The following is a 19,424-nucleotide window of genomic DNA, read 5'->3' on the forward strand; positions in this document are numbered from 1 at the left end:
GTCTGTGTTTGTCCCCCCCAACATCGCTTGATAACCGATGCTGGTGTGTTTACGTCCCCATAACTTAGCAGTTTAGCAAAAGAGACCGATAGAATAAGTACGAGGCTTACAAAGAATAAGTCCTGGGGTCAATTTGCTCAATTAAAGGCGGTGCTCCAGCATGGCTGCAGTCAAATGACTGAAACAAGTAAAAGAGTAAAAGAGTAACTGTATCTCAAGATGCAGTTAAAGTTTGCACAGCGAACCAGTGAAACAACTGAATCCAGCCAGAGCTGTTTTAGCAATGGGTGTAGCCCAGTAAGGGTGATAGCACATGAACTGATAGATTCTTGGCTAGCTGTTCATTGCTTTTTCAACTTTTAAAAGATACATACATAATGTTAAATGCACATTAACAGAAATATACATACGAGTGTCAGTATAAATATGTGCATGCCTTATAACAAGTGAAGATTTAATTTTACATTTGAGCTAAAGTGCATGTTGATACATATGTCAAAACACACTCATTCAAGAATATCAAAGCACCCACATTTTATTAGATATGCAATGTGCACATGTGTATGAATCTGAACACTTTATACTGAAAACAATGAAACATCTTTGCATATACAATGTAAAAACTTTACTTGTAAACACAAAAATAATGACAGTATAATAATTAGTTTATGATTGTTAATTTCATTGAAACTGTCATAGGTAGCAGGTTAGGTTTAATTTGATTCATCAACTTTTCTTTGTAGAATCGTTAGTTGATGAGTGTTCCAAAAAGAAACCCCTCAATTTTTGTATTTATTAATGAAGTGCAATGAGAAAGTAATTCCCCATTTTACTGGTAAAGGTGTTTAGATACATTACCACTAATCTTCATTGTCCTAAAAAGTATCTGCTTCAATATATAATGTTATTACAGATAATGTAATGTACTGAAATTCCTTCCCACTGCTAGGAACTGGGACTCATACAAAATAGCAAATAGCCTAAAACGCTTATGTTATATTTTCCATAAATATGAGTCAATTAGTTATTTTTTGAAGAAGTACTTGCTAACATTCCTATCTTGGATGTTTCAAAAGTATGAACACTCATTAAAGATAATTTAAATCCACTCTGGGTGATAAAAATGTAGAACACTTTTATATAAGGAAGGAAATGTTTTTTATACATTAAGCAATGCATGCATTTATTCTTTTAGAAACACAGTATACATGTTGAGATATCTAATCTACAAACAACAACAGTCTCCATATGAATGAAAATATATAGGAACTTCTTGGGGGTAAATTCTTATATCATCATCATCATCCAGTGTTTAAATCCGGGTTTTGTCCCTGTTAATGGGGGTGGCTGGATCTACCTCAATGCCATAACAACCACCCTCACATCATCTCGCCACCTTGCCCAGTTTTGGGCATCCTCCCTTCTCAAGCCAACCCTCTCAATCTCCTCCTCCACGTTTTCCTTAGTCTACCTCACTATATATCTTGAAAAATTCAATGTCCTTTTACTTTCAACTAAGGTACATTATGCAAATTACTACTAGTGAGTTTTATGAGATCTTAGCATTTTTCTTTCTACATAGAGCAACAATGAATAAAACATGCTACATTGTAAACATCATTCAGTGAAGTAATTTGAAATATGGTGAAGTAATTTCTCCAAGCATACAATGACCGTCTTCATCTTAAATATTAGTCATTAATGTAATGACATTTGCCTAACACGTGCTTCTGTTTGCAAGTCTATCCACATGTCAGCACATGCTGCACAATTGTGGAATACATAATACTTAAAGTGAACAGTTTATGTTTGGAGAAGTTAGGTTATGTTTGTTCTTCATCATCATCATCATCATCATCATTATCATTTAACGTCCGCTTTCCATGCTAGCATGGGTTGATATATATATATATATATATATATATATATATATCATCACATATATACACACATACATACATACATACATACATACATACATACATACATACTGTTATATTTTGGGATGGTCATTTTTTTGTTTGCCAAATAAACACATGCACTATATATTCATTCTTCATTCATTTATTAATGTTCTTATTTTATCTTATGTCGATTGACTGGAAATCTTTTGTCATACATCTGTGACCTCTTTGGTGACACTTTCTGTTCCCGTGTATCCTTCTGCTTCACTTAGTCCATTCTAATATATACCTCATTAGCACATGCTGGACGCATGTATAACAACAACAACAACCCAACCACTTTATCGTTGGTACACAAAATGTCTTACTGAGAATATAGCTGAACACATGCATACACAAAAGTCTTCTCTCTGACATATTATAAATAATATTTCAATGAATAGTGTCAAAAGAGAAAAAACGAACTACATATATTAAAAGTTCGTGAAATTTTTCTACTGTATTTGAGTTCTACTGTATTTGGTGCAATTTGTTATTGTCCTTTTAGCTATGTATGAACCTGTGTGTGCGTGTGTGTATGTATTAAACCAGTATCAAATTTTTATACTACAATTATACAAAGTACTTAAAAATCATTGGAAAAAGGTGCATTCATTTTGAAATCTAGCATCTTTTATAATTCAGAGTTACTGTTTCTTTAAAAAAAAATTAAGAATTAGTATTATAAGATTTCTTCAGTTTGTTTTGGAAATAGGTAAATAAGAAAAATTAACTGTAGAATTCATGCAACTCGAAACTTCATAATCAAATAATGTGCTGGATATTTATAAAGACAAATTAATGACCGGATATCAAACGTAAAAGAAGTATGTGATTATACGGCCAGTTTGGGCTCAAGATGGAGAGAACTGAATAAGAGGTAGAAAATAATGTGTTCAAAGTACGCAGTAAAGTTTATGTATATGTGCATGCATGCATGCTTGTATAAGTAAATACTAGATATTTGAATGTATTGAAACAGTAAATGGTCCATATCAATAATAGAATGCACTATATTTAATGCTAGTAGTTGACTTTTGCTACAATATATATATATATATATATATATATATATACACATGTTGTGTTGTACAAATATTGAAATGTAGGAAATGTAATGATTAAGGACTGCCATTGTATGAATTATTTACTCACAAAAGACCAAAATGAATTTCTACTGGAATTGCTGTAAATGTGGCTGACAACGTAAATGTAAATGCTGTAAATGTAAAGGACAATGACAACGGTAACTGTAGAAATTATAGGATCGTGGAATTGTAGAGCTAAACACAACACAACCAAAAAGGCACCTGCAATGTTTATACCCATGTCACAGTATAAACATTAGCATCTGTAATTACATTATCAGCATTCATTAAGTATTTTCCTATATAAAATGGCTATAATGAATGTCATGGTGCTTAGTAAAAAGAGGTCCAAAACTGGCAACATTAAACAGCGCAAAGATTCTCCTCAATCTTCATACAGTGGCATAAGTATTTATGAAAAAGAAAGAAGCAGAGTGAGAAAGAGAAAGGGAAAGAGAGAGAGAGAGAGAGAGACAGACACAGAGATGGTGAGAGGGAGAGAGAGAGAGCGTGAGAGGGACATAATGTGTATGAAATCTTGTATAAGAGTACTTACTCAAATACTAAACTATAGCATTTAAACATCTGGGGTAACTTCCTGAATTGTGGCCTTGTCTCTGCTTGGCTTCATTCATTCGTCTGTTCATTCATTGATGTCATTCATTCAATCCTTCAGTCACTCATACATGCACAGGTATATGGTAGTTGTGAACTCATTAGGGGTTAAATTTAGTGTCCTTTCTTCTTTCCTAACCCTTGCTACCTAGGAAAATGGATGTTAAACGATGATGAATGCTTCCTTGTTGATGTTGATACGCATCAATATGACAAAAACTAGATTCCATCTCATAGACACTAATGGTATTTCAATGGAAGATACAACCACATGGGTAACTGGATAAGCATGACTGCTCACAACTCTGTACTACACTTTTAAGGCATTCATGAACAAGGGATTCTTGCAGATATTTATGAGCTGTGACCACCACAACCAAAAATCTGCCATCACTTTGTGTCTCCAAGAATATCATATCTTAAGAGAAAGGAAAAAAAAATGGGGCAAAAAGTACCAACAAATCAAATTTCATAATGAGTCACTTAAGTGACCTGTGTGACACTCTCTAACTGTTGGAACAGTTAGACTAGCAACAACAACAACAACAAAATAGAAATAAGATAAATAGCAAGATGACTAGCAACTACAAAAGTACAAATTTTTAGTATTCTTCTTCTCTGTGCATTGATATGTACATGTAAATACAAATATAGATGCACGTGCACATATATTTGTATTTACATGTGTATATAAATGCATGGAAGAAGTATTTAGTTGGTAATTGATCCTTGACTTCAGCTGTTTGACAGTTTTGTTTCCCATTTCGTAGGATGTCCCAAAAGTCACCTTCCTTATCAAGCAGTCGTGGTAAAGTTGTCGGTTTAATCGCCAACAGCTTGACCATGCACAAGTTGTACCGGCTTACATAATTGTCAGCCACAAGTCTCCAGCTATCAGCTCTCTACCTATCATAAATATAAACACACAGCACACAGATTCATATATATACTCGACGGTAAGATGTTTAAAGTGCTGACAGAACGTGCACCAAATTTTTATCCCCACTGCAGCTGCTCCTCTTGTACTCATTCACCATACGCCTCTCTCATGTATGTGTATATGTGCATCTTTGTGTAAATATATATATGTTTTGTATATATTGATTAGGTTGTTTCTGTACTCTAGTTACAACGTCTTTTACAAGCATCTACATGAATGATAGAAAAGCATGTGCGCTACTAGTATTTACCTATCAAAAAGGAAGACTTTCATTGATGCATGTAACAAGAGGCAATAACTTGTGTACAGAAAGCAAAACTGAGGCAGCATGTACTTTTCAGAAGGAAGTCCTTTCTGAATCATGAGTATCCATAAGGTTGGAGATCACCTCCGGTCCTCTGTAGCATTAAGCAAATGAGAAATAAAGATTCTCCTACATAGGATACCAGTCTATTGCAGGTTGCTTTTCCATTGAAGGAATAGAACACTACAACTGAATGAATTACTATAAAATTGTATAGTGCAGCCACTGCCTACTACAGTGAATCGAACCACATGATGTACCTACTTTAGACGGTGGACTCAGACTTGGAGAGCTAAGTATTTCGATCATGTGTACAATGAGATGCCAGTCACATAATATGAACTGTCAACCTCCCAGCTGGTTGACCACTACTTTAACTCAGCCATCCATGCTCTGATTTACAAAAACGCTATGAGTTATTTCTTGATTCAGTTTCTATACTCTGGATTGTAACATGTAACAGAAAACTATTAAAAGAAAATCTTTCCTCAGGACATTTTAAGAATATTTATATCTATTTTCTATATGTTTTAATAAATGTTGAATATAACATTTAGTTCAGATAAGTTACATAATATTTGAGAAATTATTAAATGAATCAATTATAATGAAATTAATTGAATAATTTAAAAGCACAAAGAATTTTTTTTTTTTGATATAATGAATATGAGTAAGCAGAATAAAAATAACATTTAAAATACCATAAATGAAAATCTCTTATTCTGCTACAGAAGAAATAATCTTACATTTCATTTTATTTAGATATTTTATTAATTGTATCCCCTTATCAAAAGAAGTGAAACACATGTTTTGACACATAGATAATTAATAAACATTGCATCTGGGCTCATTGAATAGAAGTAAGCTATCATACACATAATACTGGAATCCCTACTAAATCTTTTCTTAGATTATATAAAATAAAATCTTTGCTAACGTTAAAATTATGAAATGCAGCAAAGATTACTTTTCTGCTGATGAATGTTGAATAAAAATATTGGTAGTTCTCATTTATGGCATTGCAGGAACTTAATTAAGAGTACAGTCTGATGGGATAGATAGAAATTATAGAAAACGCACCTAATATTATTTCAGATGTAAGTCACTGGAGATATTTGAAGACAGTAAGAAAAGAAAATGCAGACAGCTATAAAGATTTATGGTAAATATCCAAGGAGAGAAAGGGAGTATGTAAGGAGAGCAGTCAAGGAAAGGAAATGCTAAGAAAATAACAACATAAATCATATTTTAAAAAATGGTAAAACAAATGACACTTACTATAATTTTTAGAGACTCTAACCAGATTTGAATGTATATGTAAGAGCCCAGATCCAAATCAAAAAGAATGTATTTGGTAGAGCCTATGTCATATCATAGCTCCAGTTAGAATTGTCAACTTAAAAGAGAGTTAGCTATAACATACCATGAACAAATGAATGAGAGGAATATACCATTATGAGATGAAATAAAGGGGAGGTTAGGCAACATAGTGAAGTTGAATGTAGGAGCTTCAACTATAAGTAGTAGAGATTATGCATTTACCATTTCTTCTTGGGAGTAGTAACTAAATAATTAGAAATCACTGCCCGCATGACGGTAGATGTCAAACAGATTTCAGTCTTAATTTAGAAGTAATGGAATTGTAAATTTTCATAGAAATATAGAAAATGAAAAACAAATTGTAAAACAAAACAAAGTGATTACGGCAAAAGCGGTAGGATAGAAAATTTTAAAAACAAGTGGTTAATCACACAAAGCATGGAACTGAAACTCACCATAACATTATTCCATTCTTGCAGACACTACTGCTGTGGCTGCTGCTGCTGCGATCATAGACTGTTGCAATGCTGTTTCTATTGATCTACTTCTCACCATGATCATTCCACAGCTTCTACACTGCTGATGAGGTTCTATCTTTTTTAGCCTACCGGCTCTTGGAGCAGCAGCAGCAGTAGCAGTTGCAATAGTGGTAGCAGCAACAGTAGCAGTCATAAGAAGAGCAACAGCAGCAGAAGCAATACTGAGCATGATAACAGCAGTTCTAGCAGCAGTTACTGCAACAAAAGCATTGAAGTAAAAGCAAAGCAACTTGTCAAAATACAAAATAATAATAATAATAATAATAATAATAACAATAACAATAACAATAATAATAAAACAACAAAACCATCAGAATTGCAGCTGAAAATAATGAGAATTTATAATATCAGTTAGAAGGCTGTGGTAATGATCTGTATTTTCTTTGCTATACTATTGATATCAATACAATTCTTCAGCTTCCAACCGAACCCTTATACCCATTAATTATTCTACACCTTTTTCTAATTAGCACTGTCATCTTCTTCTCGTCCATCATTCATTCATATTTCTTCTCTCTTTTGCTCTTTTCAATTGACTGGTTCTTTCTATTCTTTTTTCTTTCTTTCTCTTTCATTTAACCATAGTAGTGCGATTACAAACATTTTCCAACACTTCTAGTTGTTTCCCTTTGATGATGGAACAGTTCCAAACTTGTACATTGCTGCAAAATGCAGTTTTATCCAACCAAATTTAAGCTGTATATTCTCTTGTATCAATTGTATTCCACTCTCGGACTTCTTTCATAGGACATGAGAACAATTTCTCTCTTCATTAAACGATGTAAAAAATATTTTTTACATTAAAATCAAATATTTCAAAAATGTCTTTTTAAATATATTTTCTTTGCATTTAATACTATGACTGTTTCCTCTCTCTCTCTTTATCTCTCTCTCCCCCTCTCTCTCTCTCTCTCTTGCACACAACACACACAAAACACACGCACAACACGCACATACACAACACACACACAACATGCACAAACATACACACAACACACACACACACATACACACACTCATACACACATACACACACTCATACACACACACACAAGTATGAATAAACTCCATAACATAGTATTTAAAATATTAATTCTTTAGAGGGGACGTCTGTCATCTAAAAGATGGATCAGAAATACACCATAAAGAATTTAGCACAATGCAATACTTTCTCAGCTAGGGCTATATAAGTTATATAAAACACTACAAAAACCAATGTATTTTATGTACCTAGGTAACCGAGGACTACAGAGTAAGTGAATGAGAGAAAAAAACTATGAAAGTTAAGATCAAACTGCAGTAAGTGTGGGGCTAACTTTGTTCTCATTATCATCACTTAATGTTTGAGTATTATGCCAGCATAGGTTGGATAGTTTGACAGGATCTTCTGGGAACAAGAATTGCCGTCTTCAGCTGGATGCCCTTCATAATACCGACCACTTTATAGAGTGCACTAGATAGATGCCTATTATCATGCCACCAGCCCTAGCAAGGTCACCATGCAGCTTGCAATACTACAAACTCTGAGAGAACTAGATTTATACTTTGAGGTAAGGGCTTAAGTATGAAAGCGGGGGATAAAGCAGAACTAGATTCTTGCTGTAGAGGCCCTACTCGCATTGCAGAAGAAAGCATAAGGAGAGGTCAAGTGGAGATCACAGTGGAGCTGGGAAGAGATGAGAAATGTGATGATAAGATGTCTGTGTGAACCTTTGAGATATGAGGTGATTAGAAATAGGGGTAAAAAGGACACAAAACAAAAGTGTGAGTGGGTAGGAGCTGCAGGAGTGAACGACAGTGAATGTGTGAGGAGTGAATATAATGAATGGAGAACAAATGTTGAAACAAAGGAAGGATGATAAGAAGGAGAGATGGTGAGTGATTGAGTAGTTTGCATGATTGTGGGCACAGAGAGACTGGTGTAGTGCATGAGGAGAGTGAGAAATGTATGGTAGTGGTTCAGGAGGGGAAGGTCAGTGGAGAGGATACTATTGAGTATGAAGGATGGATATCAAGTGAAATGGTTCCAGGCAGTGAGAAAGATTATTGGTTTTAAGGAAAAAAATAAAGGTGGGTGGAGTTGTGCTGGAGTGGAAATTGAGCAAAGGGCCCTATTGTGCATATACACACACCCCATTTCCCAAACTTAGTATTAATGAGTTTGGTGAGTCTTCTTAATAAGTGCATTTTACCAATCATCTCAGTCCCTTGTCATCTCCTCTGTAAGGTCCAGTGCTCTGAGCTCAGCCTTCACCACTTACTTCCTGAATCACTTGAATCCACAAGCTCCATTCACATTATGTGATTGGCACTCCTTTATACAATTGTATACCTGACTCCTCTTATCACCAGTTTCTCTCTCGGCACCATTAAACTATGTCATTCATGCACACTTACAATGCACATTGAACAGAGTATACTTCATTTATTTCCAGTCTTCTCTAGTTCTTTGCATTCAAGGTATGTGTGTCACTACCATGAATGTAAGAAGTATTTCATGATAAGATAATGTCTATACTGCCATCCAATACTTTCTGAAATTTAATTACAATGCATCATTTTAAATATTCACTTGAATTCGTATCCTAAAAATGTAAATAATTTATTCAGAGAGTTACATTTTTATTTAACATTCTCAGTCTTGTTTTATTTTATCCCAAGTACAATATGTTGTAAACTGGGCAGAATAAATGAATATGCATATATAGAGAAAGAGTCAATAAAAACCATGCTTCAGAATCTATAATTTTGATGGCAAACATATATACAAAACAATTAGACTAATAAAATGATATTCACTCATCATAAACATCTTTCTACTGCTATTCATTACAAAGGAAAACAAACAATCAAAGTCAACCAAATTTACAATTGGAACTGAACATGCAGATGAGAGTCAGCAGAATAGCTGATAATCAACAGCACAATCACTAATTAATATCCTTTTATCTTTGACAGTTGCTGTGTGTATCTCCAGTCAAACACTTCACTTTTAATGTCCAGGTTTGCTTAGCTGTGCATATACTGTTCGAAATAAAAGTGCAATCTGCATGAAGAAAAAACTTTGTTAGTGCAGATTAACAACCAGTATGTGATGAACCCATAATTATAAGTACTGTGGCTACTATAACATGTTAATATCAACAGTGACAGTACCTTAAAATTAAGGAAAGATTCATATTTCTTGGTATTGAATTAAACTACTTTTATGGAAAATGTTGCCTTTGGAAAAGTAAATTCTATGATGTAGGTGCAAGAAGTGTGCTGCAGTTTACTAATAAGATATAAGCATTGAATTAAGATTATATGTATAGCTTGAAACGATATGGAACTTGAAAAAGCAGTGCATAGGAGTGCTAAGGGAGTTACTGTGAATTGAGAATTGATTGCATGAGTGAAACAACTGCACTGATAATAGACTACAGAATAACATCTTTTCTCAGAGAGGAGGAGATGTCATATCAGTCTAACCCAGTTAACACTTTTAAGGCATTAAAAATGCTTCTACACAATTACTGAATCTGCTGAAAATAGCAACTAAGCTGCTTTCAAATCCCACAGTATTTCTTATAAAAGGAAAGAGCTAGTGGATAATGTAATCCTAGATAAGCTAAATCTGAATGAAAGACAATATGGCCATGACTCGATTGTCTATTGTCAAAGGTCTACTTGATTAGGGCTAACCTATGGCTAAGCTACTTTTACAGAATTGGGGGAAATGATAATTGCATGGTTCTCTGTGATTCAAAACATCATCATCATCATCAGTTTTTAATGTTCAGTTCTCACATTTTGCTTAACTGTTTTTCATGCAAGTTAACATTACAGATCAAATGAGTCATGCTCACTTCCTTTTGTTTTGATATCTGTACTTCAGCCTAATTCAATGTCCCTGTATCACTAGTAACACTTCTAATACAGTCTGCTTTTTTTTTTCCGAAGAGAAACAGTTTGTTGCCAGTATAGTCAATAGCTCCTTGAAAGTTGTTTCCCTCTAATTTCTTTAGTAAATATAAACTATCAACTATGGCTAATGAGCTTTCTGAATAGTTCAAAAACTTCATTTCATGTTTGTCCTAGAACACAAGCATTCCAATTCTAGTACTGTACACCCAATAAATTTCCAAGAACACTTCTTACATATCAAGTACAGCCATGTCCCAGACAGCATAGAGATTTTGAACTCTCTGTAATTCACATTTTCATTGTTGCCATGTTACTTTTGGCCTTTGAACACTAAACCATTCTTTTGAGTGTGGAACCTTTTAGGCAATTCTTCATCACACTCAGTTAAGAAAACAAGGCTTGGGAACTTTATATGGTGATGGCTCATTCTCTTATAGCATCAAGAACAATAATAAAAAGATAGGGTTAGCACAGATCCCTATTGAATACTTAATTTTACATGAAATAAATTCATCATTGAACTTGCTACTAATTCTAAAATTGCTTACAGCACTATACATAGCTTGCATGGCTCACACAAACATTTCTTTAAACCATAATTCCTTTAGCTCTCAAACTAAAGAGTGTCAAACTCTGTCAAAAACCTTTTCTGTATCAACAAATGTAGAATAGAGGAATTTGTTCATAGAAGAGAATTTTTAAAAGTTAATTATATCACAATATAACATCCATATTTATATATCACTTTCAAAATTAGCCAATTTTAGGCCTCTGACTGTCTGTCTGTCTCTCTTTCTCTCTCCCCCCAGAATATATCTCCATTGCTAAGTAGAAGCAAAAATCCAGATGGCCTCTGTTGCTTGAGGTTGACCATGCATCTGGATATGTATGGACCTGAGCAAGATTTTACTTTTGAGGAAGACTATTAGTTGCCCATACATGCTCCTCTCTAACCCACCAAGTTTTATCCAGAGGAAAGTTTGCTTATTTAGGACAATGAAACTTGGCAAAAGTATCATTGCAGGTGTTACTGTCCAAATGCAAAGAACCAGAATAGATTTCTTAAATACCTGTCCTACTCTCCAACAGTTCCACGAATCCAATACCCTAAATATAAGAAATTAAATGTTAAATAGGTCATAGTTAAGTTTTAATGAGTTTTAATTAGTGTGTGTAATGAAGAATATAGTTTCACACAATAGCAAGCATACAGAGTTTAAAAGCATATTCTGTTATATATATATGAAAAAGATTGATATTTAGATACCTGTCTGTACTCTAAAAAAGACAAAAAAAAAACGTATAGAACAAACTCTATGATTTTTTTCCTTCTATCTTGTGAAGACGTCTCCCCAGAGAGTATAAAGTTACAAAAGATGCATCTGAATGCACTGCTACACAGTGACCTGCATACAACCGAGTTCTTATTTCCTTTTCTTTCTTGGCATCAGTCAAAATCTGATCAATCAAATGTTAGCAATGATTAAAAATATCATCAAAGCAATATTGGTTTCTTATATTTTCAAAAGATTTTTTTTTTTTTTACTATAATCAATAGAATCAGTTACGAAACTTGCTTGATACTTGTTAACCTTACATCTATGGAAGAAGAGATGACTCTAAAGAGGTTTGAACTCAGAAAAGTTGATAAACTATATACTGCATTTCTATCCTCTCAACCACTTTGTACACAAGATATCTATTGGAAACATTACTTTCAATTGGGACTAGAAGCCTTCTGTTGCAAGTAAGGGGGACATTAGGTTTGGTTGTGCCACTTTTAATTTGTTGTTTTGGAGCCAAGTTTCTGAGTGATTAACATGAAGTTGGAGTAACCATGAAGCTGTAGCTGCACAATACTTGGGAGAGTGTGGGTACCATGTATTTTGTGGAAGTTTTGCAAATGCATTGTTCAATTGCATTTCTCTGGTTATTGGTAAGTACTTGCTAAAGACTTTTAGACGTTGCTTTGTGCAAAAACCACATCAGTTATGTTTTGATGATGTCCACATAGTGAAAAAAGTACTTTTCTTTGATAAACATTTATCATTATAAATATTTATTCATGATGTAACCATCCTGTTTGCTTTGCTGGTGTATTATATTCAGGATTACTTTATCCAATATACTTCTCCACATTTTTTTAAAGAAAGTAGACTATTATTTGGGATGAAATTTGGCTGTATTTTCATTGGCTCAACAATTTCTGGTGATTTCCCATGGCAAACTAATATATACAACGTTATTAAAAACGCACTAGTTTTCTCTTTCTGCTCAGATCAGCAGATGACAGAAATCAAGTATAACCTACATTAAACAACTGCTTACAAGAGTAGAATGGCATGGCTGCTAGACATACAAACATCTTAGAGTGCAGCAGTAAAAAGACCATGCAGTGAACAGGCAAAGACTCACTCACTAGCATAATATACTGAGCTGTAGTCTCCTCTAATTCTTTTTCTACTACTACTGCTACTACTACTACTACTACTACTACTACTACTGGCTTCTATGTTTTGAGCTAGGAAGGTGCTTCTCACCTCAACCGAAGCCCATCTCTGATGCACATGTATGTTCTTTTATCACCCCATTTAATTTATCCTGCGAAAACACTGCATTAGACATTTGATCAACCTCTTTACTCCATAGCTGCTGTCTTCTGGAACTCTTTCTCTGCTCATGTTATTGATTAGCTCTACATCAGCTTTGATCAAATAGATCTAAGAACACAGGCATTCCAGCGTTGACTACCCTGTCTTTCCTTTCTCAGACAGAGTCTCTTGGATTACACTATCAAATGTACCATCATTTTTTTAAGCAATAAAGTATGATTTGATGGAGATTTAGCCACAGTTTCTTACAGGTCAAGTGACATTCCCACTGGCTCAGGCATCAACTTCTAACTTCAGGCATCAACGTCTAACTTCAGGCATCAACTTCTAACTTCAGGCATCAATTTCTAACAGTATATCAACAACAAGTGACTTTATCTGTCTCAGGTAACCTGAAAAATCAGTCTTTCATTTACCTCCATTAAAAATATTACATATTAATCCTTAGAAATATAGATAAATTCTTATATATACAGAATGGTAATCACAGCCAAAATATATTAGAATTAAAAGGTAGAGAATTAACTAAGTTGTAGGAAGCAAAATAAAAATGTATATTACGACAGTACTAAATCTAAATAGTATAAATATTATGGCTTTAAATCTCTTTGAATGAAATAGTTCCGATAAAATGCTAGAATAAGTATTAAAAGGCAACACTATTCTTATATAGTGGCTATTTTAATGCTATAGCTATTCAACTTACATTTCATATATCTAGTTGAATGATGCAGACAAAGGCTGTCATTCAACAACAAAATCAGTATATTGCATTGCATTATTGTATGAAATGTATTTTATAACATTATGACACAAAACACCAGATAATAGGTTATACAAGACTATTGACAAGTAATTTGGTGACCTACATTTCTGAGATTGAATCTTGTGATCATTGACTCATTTTATGTTAGTAAGAGAAATGAAATTCTAATATCTGACTCTGAAAGTCCACAAGTTTCCTTTAAATATATAAATGATGTTTCAGATACAAGAAGCTATCCAGCAACATACACCCTGTATAATATACAAAGATTTTGTCTCTAAGTATAACCTATTATGTCACACAATGCATTGTACTATAAAACACATTATCAAAGCCTTTTTTCCTAACAGATAAGGTGTATAATTCTATAAAATGTCACTAAATCCATTGAACACAGAAATACTACACAGTTTGTAACCAACTACATTATCCTCTCTTATCAAAAAGTGACGAGATTCTAAGAATAAAAATTGCAGTAATCTAATTGATGATCTCATTTCTCATATTTATGCATCCAAAATTCACTTTACATGTAAACGAAATACGTTACCATATATTGAAATTATAAATGATACACTACATTCAATATAATATTCTTACTCTGTAACAAAAAAAAAATCATTCTTATGTTATAAACCAGCTTTACATTAAGAAATTAGATAAATTATTGCATAATTTTAATATAACATGGTTATACTAAGCTAAAACAAAGAATTTTTACCCATATAACACAGTCAGTTAACTCAATACCATTAAGAAACTGTTTGCTTGGTCACTCGCTGTTACATATCAGTTGTTTTAAACCCTTAGTATTGTTTAATGGTCTACTCATATCAAATATCTACATTCATTAGCTGCCAGGAGTTATACAGCCAAGATAGTAAAAAACATGATAAGACATCTAAACAAAAATATTGATTATAGAGATACTGCCATTGAATCAACAACATTATACTTGTTCTTGTAATAATAAAATCATTTACTACAAGCAAACCCCATCAGGAAATTTACAAGCTCTTTGGGGAGTAATATTAGGTGCAGATTATTTAATTTCAATTTTGTTTGTCATTCAGCATCTGCTAATTGGTCTCAAGTCTATGCAGATATCTAGTAGCTATCTGTCTGTGTCTGCTGCAGGCTATACCTGTTAATTGGTACCAAGTGCTGCTAACAGTTTTGTCTGTAGCTCCTTGTCTATATCAGCTACAGGCAATTCCTGATAATTAATACCAAATAATAGATTTATTCCAATTCAGTATGAAGAGCAATATTCAGTACTACATTTTAGAAAACAGAGCAGAAAACTATGTTTTGACAAATTATAATAGAAAGCAAAGTTGGTTTGTTCTGAAGAGAGATAACAATTTAAATACATTGGCACAATGTAACATTTTCACTGGAGAAGGTGTAGTTAATTGGATGAAGCATATTACCCACTTTAAACTTATTTCAACAAGCATGGAAGAATGAAAGATAAAGTGAACCTCAAAACAAGCTTTGAACACAGAACACAGAATAACATAATTAAATATCCCAAGGCATTTAGTCTACTGCTGTATCATTTATGTGACTCTACCATTCTTTACAAGCAGTCATATTTTAACTTATTAGTCAATTACTTCTTTTCATTTCCTTGATATCAACTCAGCAACTTACACCTTATATTCAAATATATGCTGTAACTCACTATAAGAGCCTTTATTTTCTTTCCGACTTTGCCAACTTTAACTTTTAACATCTTTTGAATCTCTCATTTTCATAATTTAAGAGCAGTTACCACTTCTGGCTACTGAAACTGCTGCTTTGAATAAAAGAAAATATTTTCTAAGACAACAAACATAAAATAACCACTTTAATGTTAACACAAATTTGTGAGCAAAAGTGCAATAAGAGAAAGTGAGTAGTAAATTAAGAGCAACTATTTATGTGGGACATTGCAAACAAAAATTCAGATATACAGAAATATTGACATGAGGTGTATTTACTTCATTAGAAGTGAAGTCACATAAGGCAAGTGGTTAGGTGTTGGGCTCACAATCATAGGGTCAGTGGTTTGACTTTTGGACTGAGCAGTACAGTGTGTCCTTAAGCCAGGTATTTCTTTTCTCATTACTCCAGTCTACTCAGATTATAAATGAAATACAATATGGAAATAAAAAGAAAGAGTTGCATTTAGAAAGTACAAGATGAACTTTAGTAATGCTCTGGGTTTTAAATGCTGACAAAGAAGATGTGATGACGAATTGAATATTTATAATGACACTAAGTAATTTTGATTTTGTATTTGGTTTGCAAGATTCTTGAAGTGAAATTGTGCATTGGAATAGATCTTGAGAAGGTCATTATACCAATAATAAACACATGCACTGGTTCTATTCTAATTCTTTTATTATTATTATTATTATTATTATTATTATTATTATCATTATTATTATTATTATTATTATTATTATTATTATTATTATTATTATTATTATTATTATTATTCAAATAGCTAACCATTTAACCATTTGACTAATCAATTGTTAGATTAATCATGTGATCAATCAACATTCAACTAAGTTTAACAGGGTCATTTGTTTGCCATTTGTATTCTCATCAATCCCGTACAAAATGACCCCCCCACCCCAAGATACAACAAAACACATAGTTTGGAGTTTGTTGAGAATTTTATAAGTGGATGTGTGAGAAATAAAAATCAGTTGAGGCTTATTAATATGTGCCTGGTAACACGTATCCTCTGGCCACAATAAGGTAAATCTTATAGCCAGAAAGAAAAGATTTATATAGGCTTACTAAAAGCTTTGAGAACATTCCTTGTGGCATTTAAGCATCAAAATTACTTTTTCTTCTCTATCAATGCCTACCGAAACTGTCAATGCCTATCAAAAGTGTCAGTAGGCATTTTGATAAAGGTCAGGGATAGATTGCTGTTAGCTTTGGTTAATATTGTCAAATATGGTAATGCTAATTGCAAGCAGATTTAACTTTAAGCCTACATGTAAGTTCAAACCAGAAGAAGATATCTATGATAGAAACCCACTCCTCTTTTGTCATAAGTTGAACAAAATAAAGGAATGCCATGGAATTCAACAATATAGTGAATGCCATGGAATATAATAATAAACAACTAATGCAAGTTAAATAAGCAAATACCAATTAGCAGAACTGAAAAATGAAATTGTTCAATTCAGTTCATAAATTGATGAATTTTTGGAAAATATTCTTGTATAGAAATAATCATTAAAAATTAGAAAATCAATAAGACGTATGTGTATGTGAAAAAATACTTACAATGTTATGTTATCAATCAAATTGTTCAGTTATAAATTGTTCAAATATTGAAAAGCTTCTTGAGAAGAGATGCATGTATGGATAAACATATGTTGCAAGTAAATTTCTTAACTGTGTGAGTGTGAAAATGCTTATGTGACAGCATGGTGATGTAGATGGAGAAAGCATTTTGCATATGACAAATAGTCAGCTATGAAGAAAATCTGAGAAGTAGCAATCTGTTGTGGCTGGAAAAAGAGTCAGAATGTGGCTACATACCTGTTGTATGTGAGACAAAGGTAACAATCTGACATGGTATACTCAGTTGAGTTACACATGACACCTTTTATTTTAATTGTAGCCATACAAAACCTAATAGAATTCAAATGGAGTTACAAATGAAATTGCTAGCAGGAACTAATTTTAGGTACTTTACATATCTCGGCAGTTTTAAATGAGCAATAGTAGAAAACTGTTTACCATGGGTTATTATAAAAATGAAGACGACCTGCTTGGCAGAGATGACAATACGGAGACTCATGTTTGTTCAGTGTTCTCTTGTGTGTCAGTGATTAAGACAACATGGTGGCTTGTGTCTATGTACAGTGACATATTTTGAGTCTTTCAGATTTGTAGTATGGAAAAGAATGACTTCAGGTCAATTTCAGAGATGTCTCTTGCTAAATTTATTGCTTCAGATTTATTTTGCTTAACATGTGCCTCATGGTGACACTAGCTTGATGACAAGTTCTGTTTAAATTAGACAAAAGAAGAATGAACGATTACAAGCTGTGATATGGATAATAATTGTAATGCACATCCATTCATATGAGCAATGTTCATAAATGATATGTTGAGGAAGTTTAGTCCTTGCAATGGAGTGAAAGACTGAACACAAGAACTTGAATTAAATTGTGGCTAGTTTGCAACATATGATGGAAAGTAAGCTTAACAGTAGCAAAATCATGACCTGTAGCATGAGAGACAGTAAATCACATGTTGATAGCAATTTACAATAAACCATGAAGTGACATGAATAGTTAGTGATGTGTATAATTTATAGTTTGGAGTGTTTTTTTTTTTTTTTGTATGTGAATGTGTGTGAAATGAGAAAATATTTTAACAGCAGGAGAAAATTGAAAAATATTTTAACATGAGCTTAAAGGCACATTGCCTCCAGCAATATGAGAAATCTCTAAAGAACGCTAAATTCCAAGCTTTATATAGGCTGACTAAAAGTTTTGAGAATGTTCATTTTCCCATTTAGGAGCAAAAATTAAAACTTTCTGACATAAAAGATCCTGACATAAAAAAATGATTGGCTGGGAAAAGTGTGAGTAGATATTTTGATGAAATTCATTGGAAGATTGCATCTAGCTATGGTCAACACTACAAAACATAGCAATGCTAATTGTAAGTAGATTTAACTTTAAACTTGGTTCAAATGCAAAGAAACTCTTTTGCAAGCCATAAACAGTAAATGATTTAACAGTGTTACACAGTATGCACCAAATTCTTTTTTATTCTCCATTAAATATAAAAATCAACATCACAGTTTCCAATCTTACATAAGAAATGAAAAGGTACCCATGGTTGAGAAAGCGGAAAAGGCTTCTGGAGCAGACTTCTCATCCATTACTAAGAGAAAGAAGCACTCTCAGTGTCTAGTAAGTTATATTTGTATTCATTCAGTAGATCCAGGCATCAATGACAAATCCAGCATGTTAAGGAGCTGGTGTAGGCCATTGCTTAGTAGCTCTCATAGGAGCATCCACTATCAGGCATGTGTAGCATGAAGAAATCAAGTGGAAGCATCGCATGATGAAAAGGCAGTTGATGTTCAGCAAGATCCAAGAGAACCATGTGGTCATGTGATTCCATACAGTATATGATCTCTTAACTTTCTTGATTTAAACTCCCTGAACTACTGCATCAGGATGGATGTTACTAGCTAGTGGACCCATGGTGCCAAAACTCATTAAGGTAACTGTCATTGGTCTAGTGGTGCAGGGACTATCAGATGCTGGTACATTTCCATGATTGCCTCAGAACTGTCAATGAAGCTAAGGGTAGTTTTGTTGAATGGCGTATTACTTTGATGCATTTATTTGAACTTGA

At 33.3% G+C, this 19,424-nt stretch overlaps 1 long non-coding RNA gene across 2 annotated transcripts in view; it reads right to left on the reverse strand.

The window, feature by feature from the left end:
• Positions 1-6,851, reverse strand: part of LOC106869049 (uncharacterized) — a 206,741-nt gene extending 199,890 nt beyond the window's left edge. Inside the window, exon 1 of one of the 2 annotated variants that reach the window (XR_001409365.2) lies at positions 6,666-6,851. This is a non-coding gene — a long non-coding RNA (uncharacterized LOC106869049). Of the gene's footprint in view, positions 1-6,168; positions 6,602-6,665 lie in introns of those variants that run through there. The other variant, XR_001409366.2, reaches the window with a different exon arrangement.
• Between the last annotated feature and the right edge of the window lie 12,573 nt (positions 6,852-19,424).

This window comes from Octopus bimaculoides, chromosome 10 (assembly GCF_001194135.2).
Source record: "Octopus bimaculoides isolate UCB-OBI-ISO-001 chromosome 10, ASM119413v2, whole genome shotgun sequence".
Lineage (NCBI taxonomy): Eukaryota > Metazoa > Mollusca > Cephalopoda > Octopoda > Octopodidae > Octopus > Octopus bimaculoides.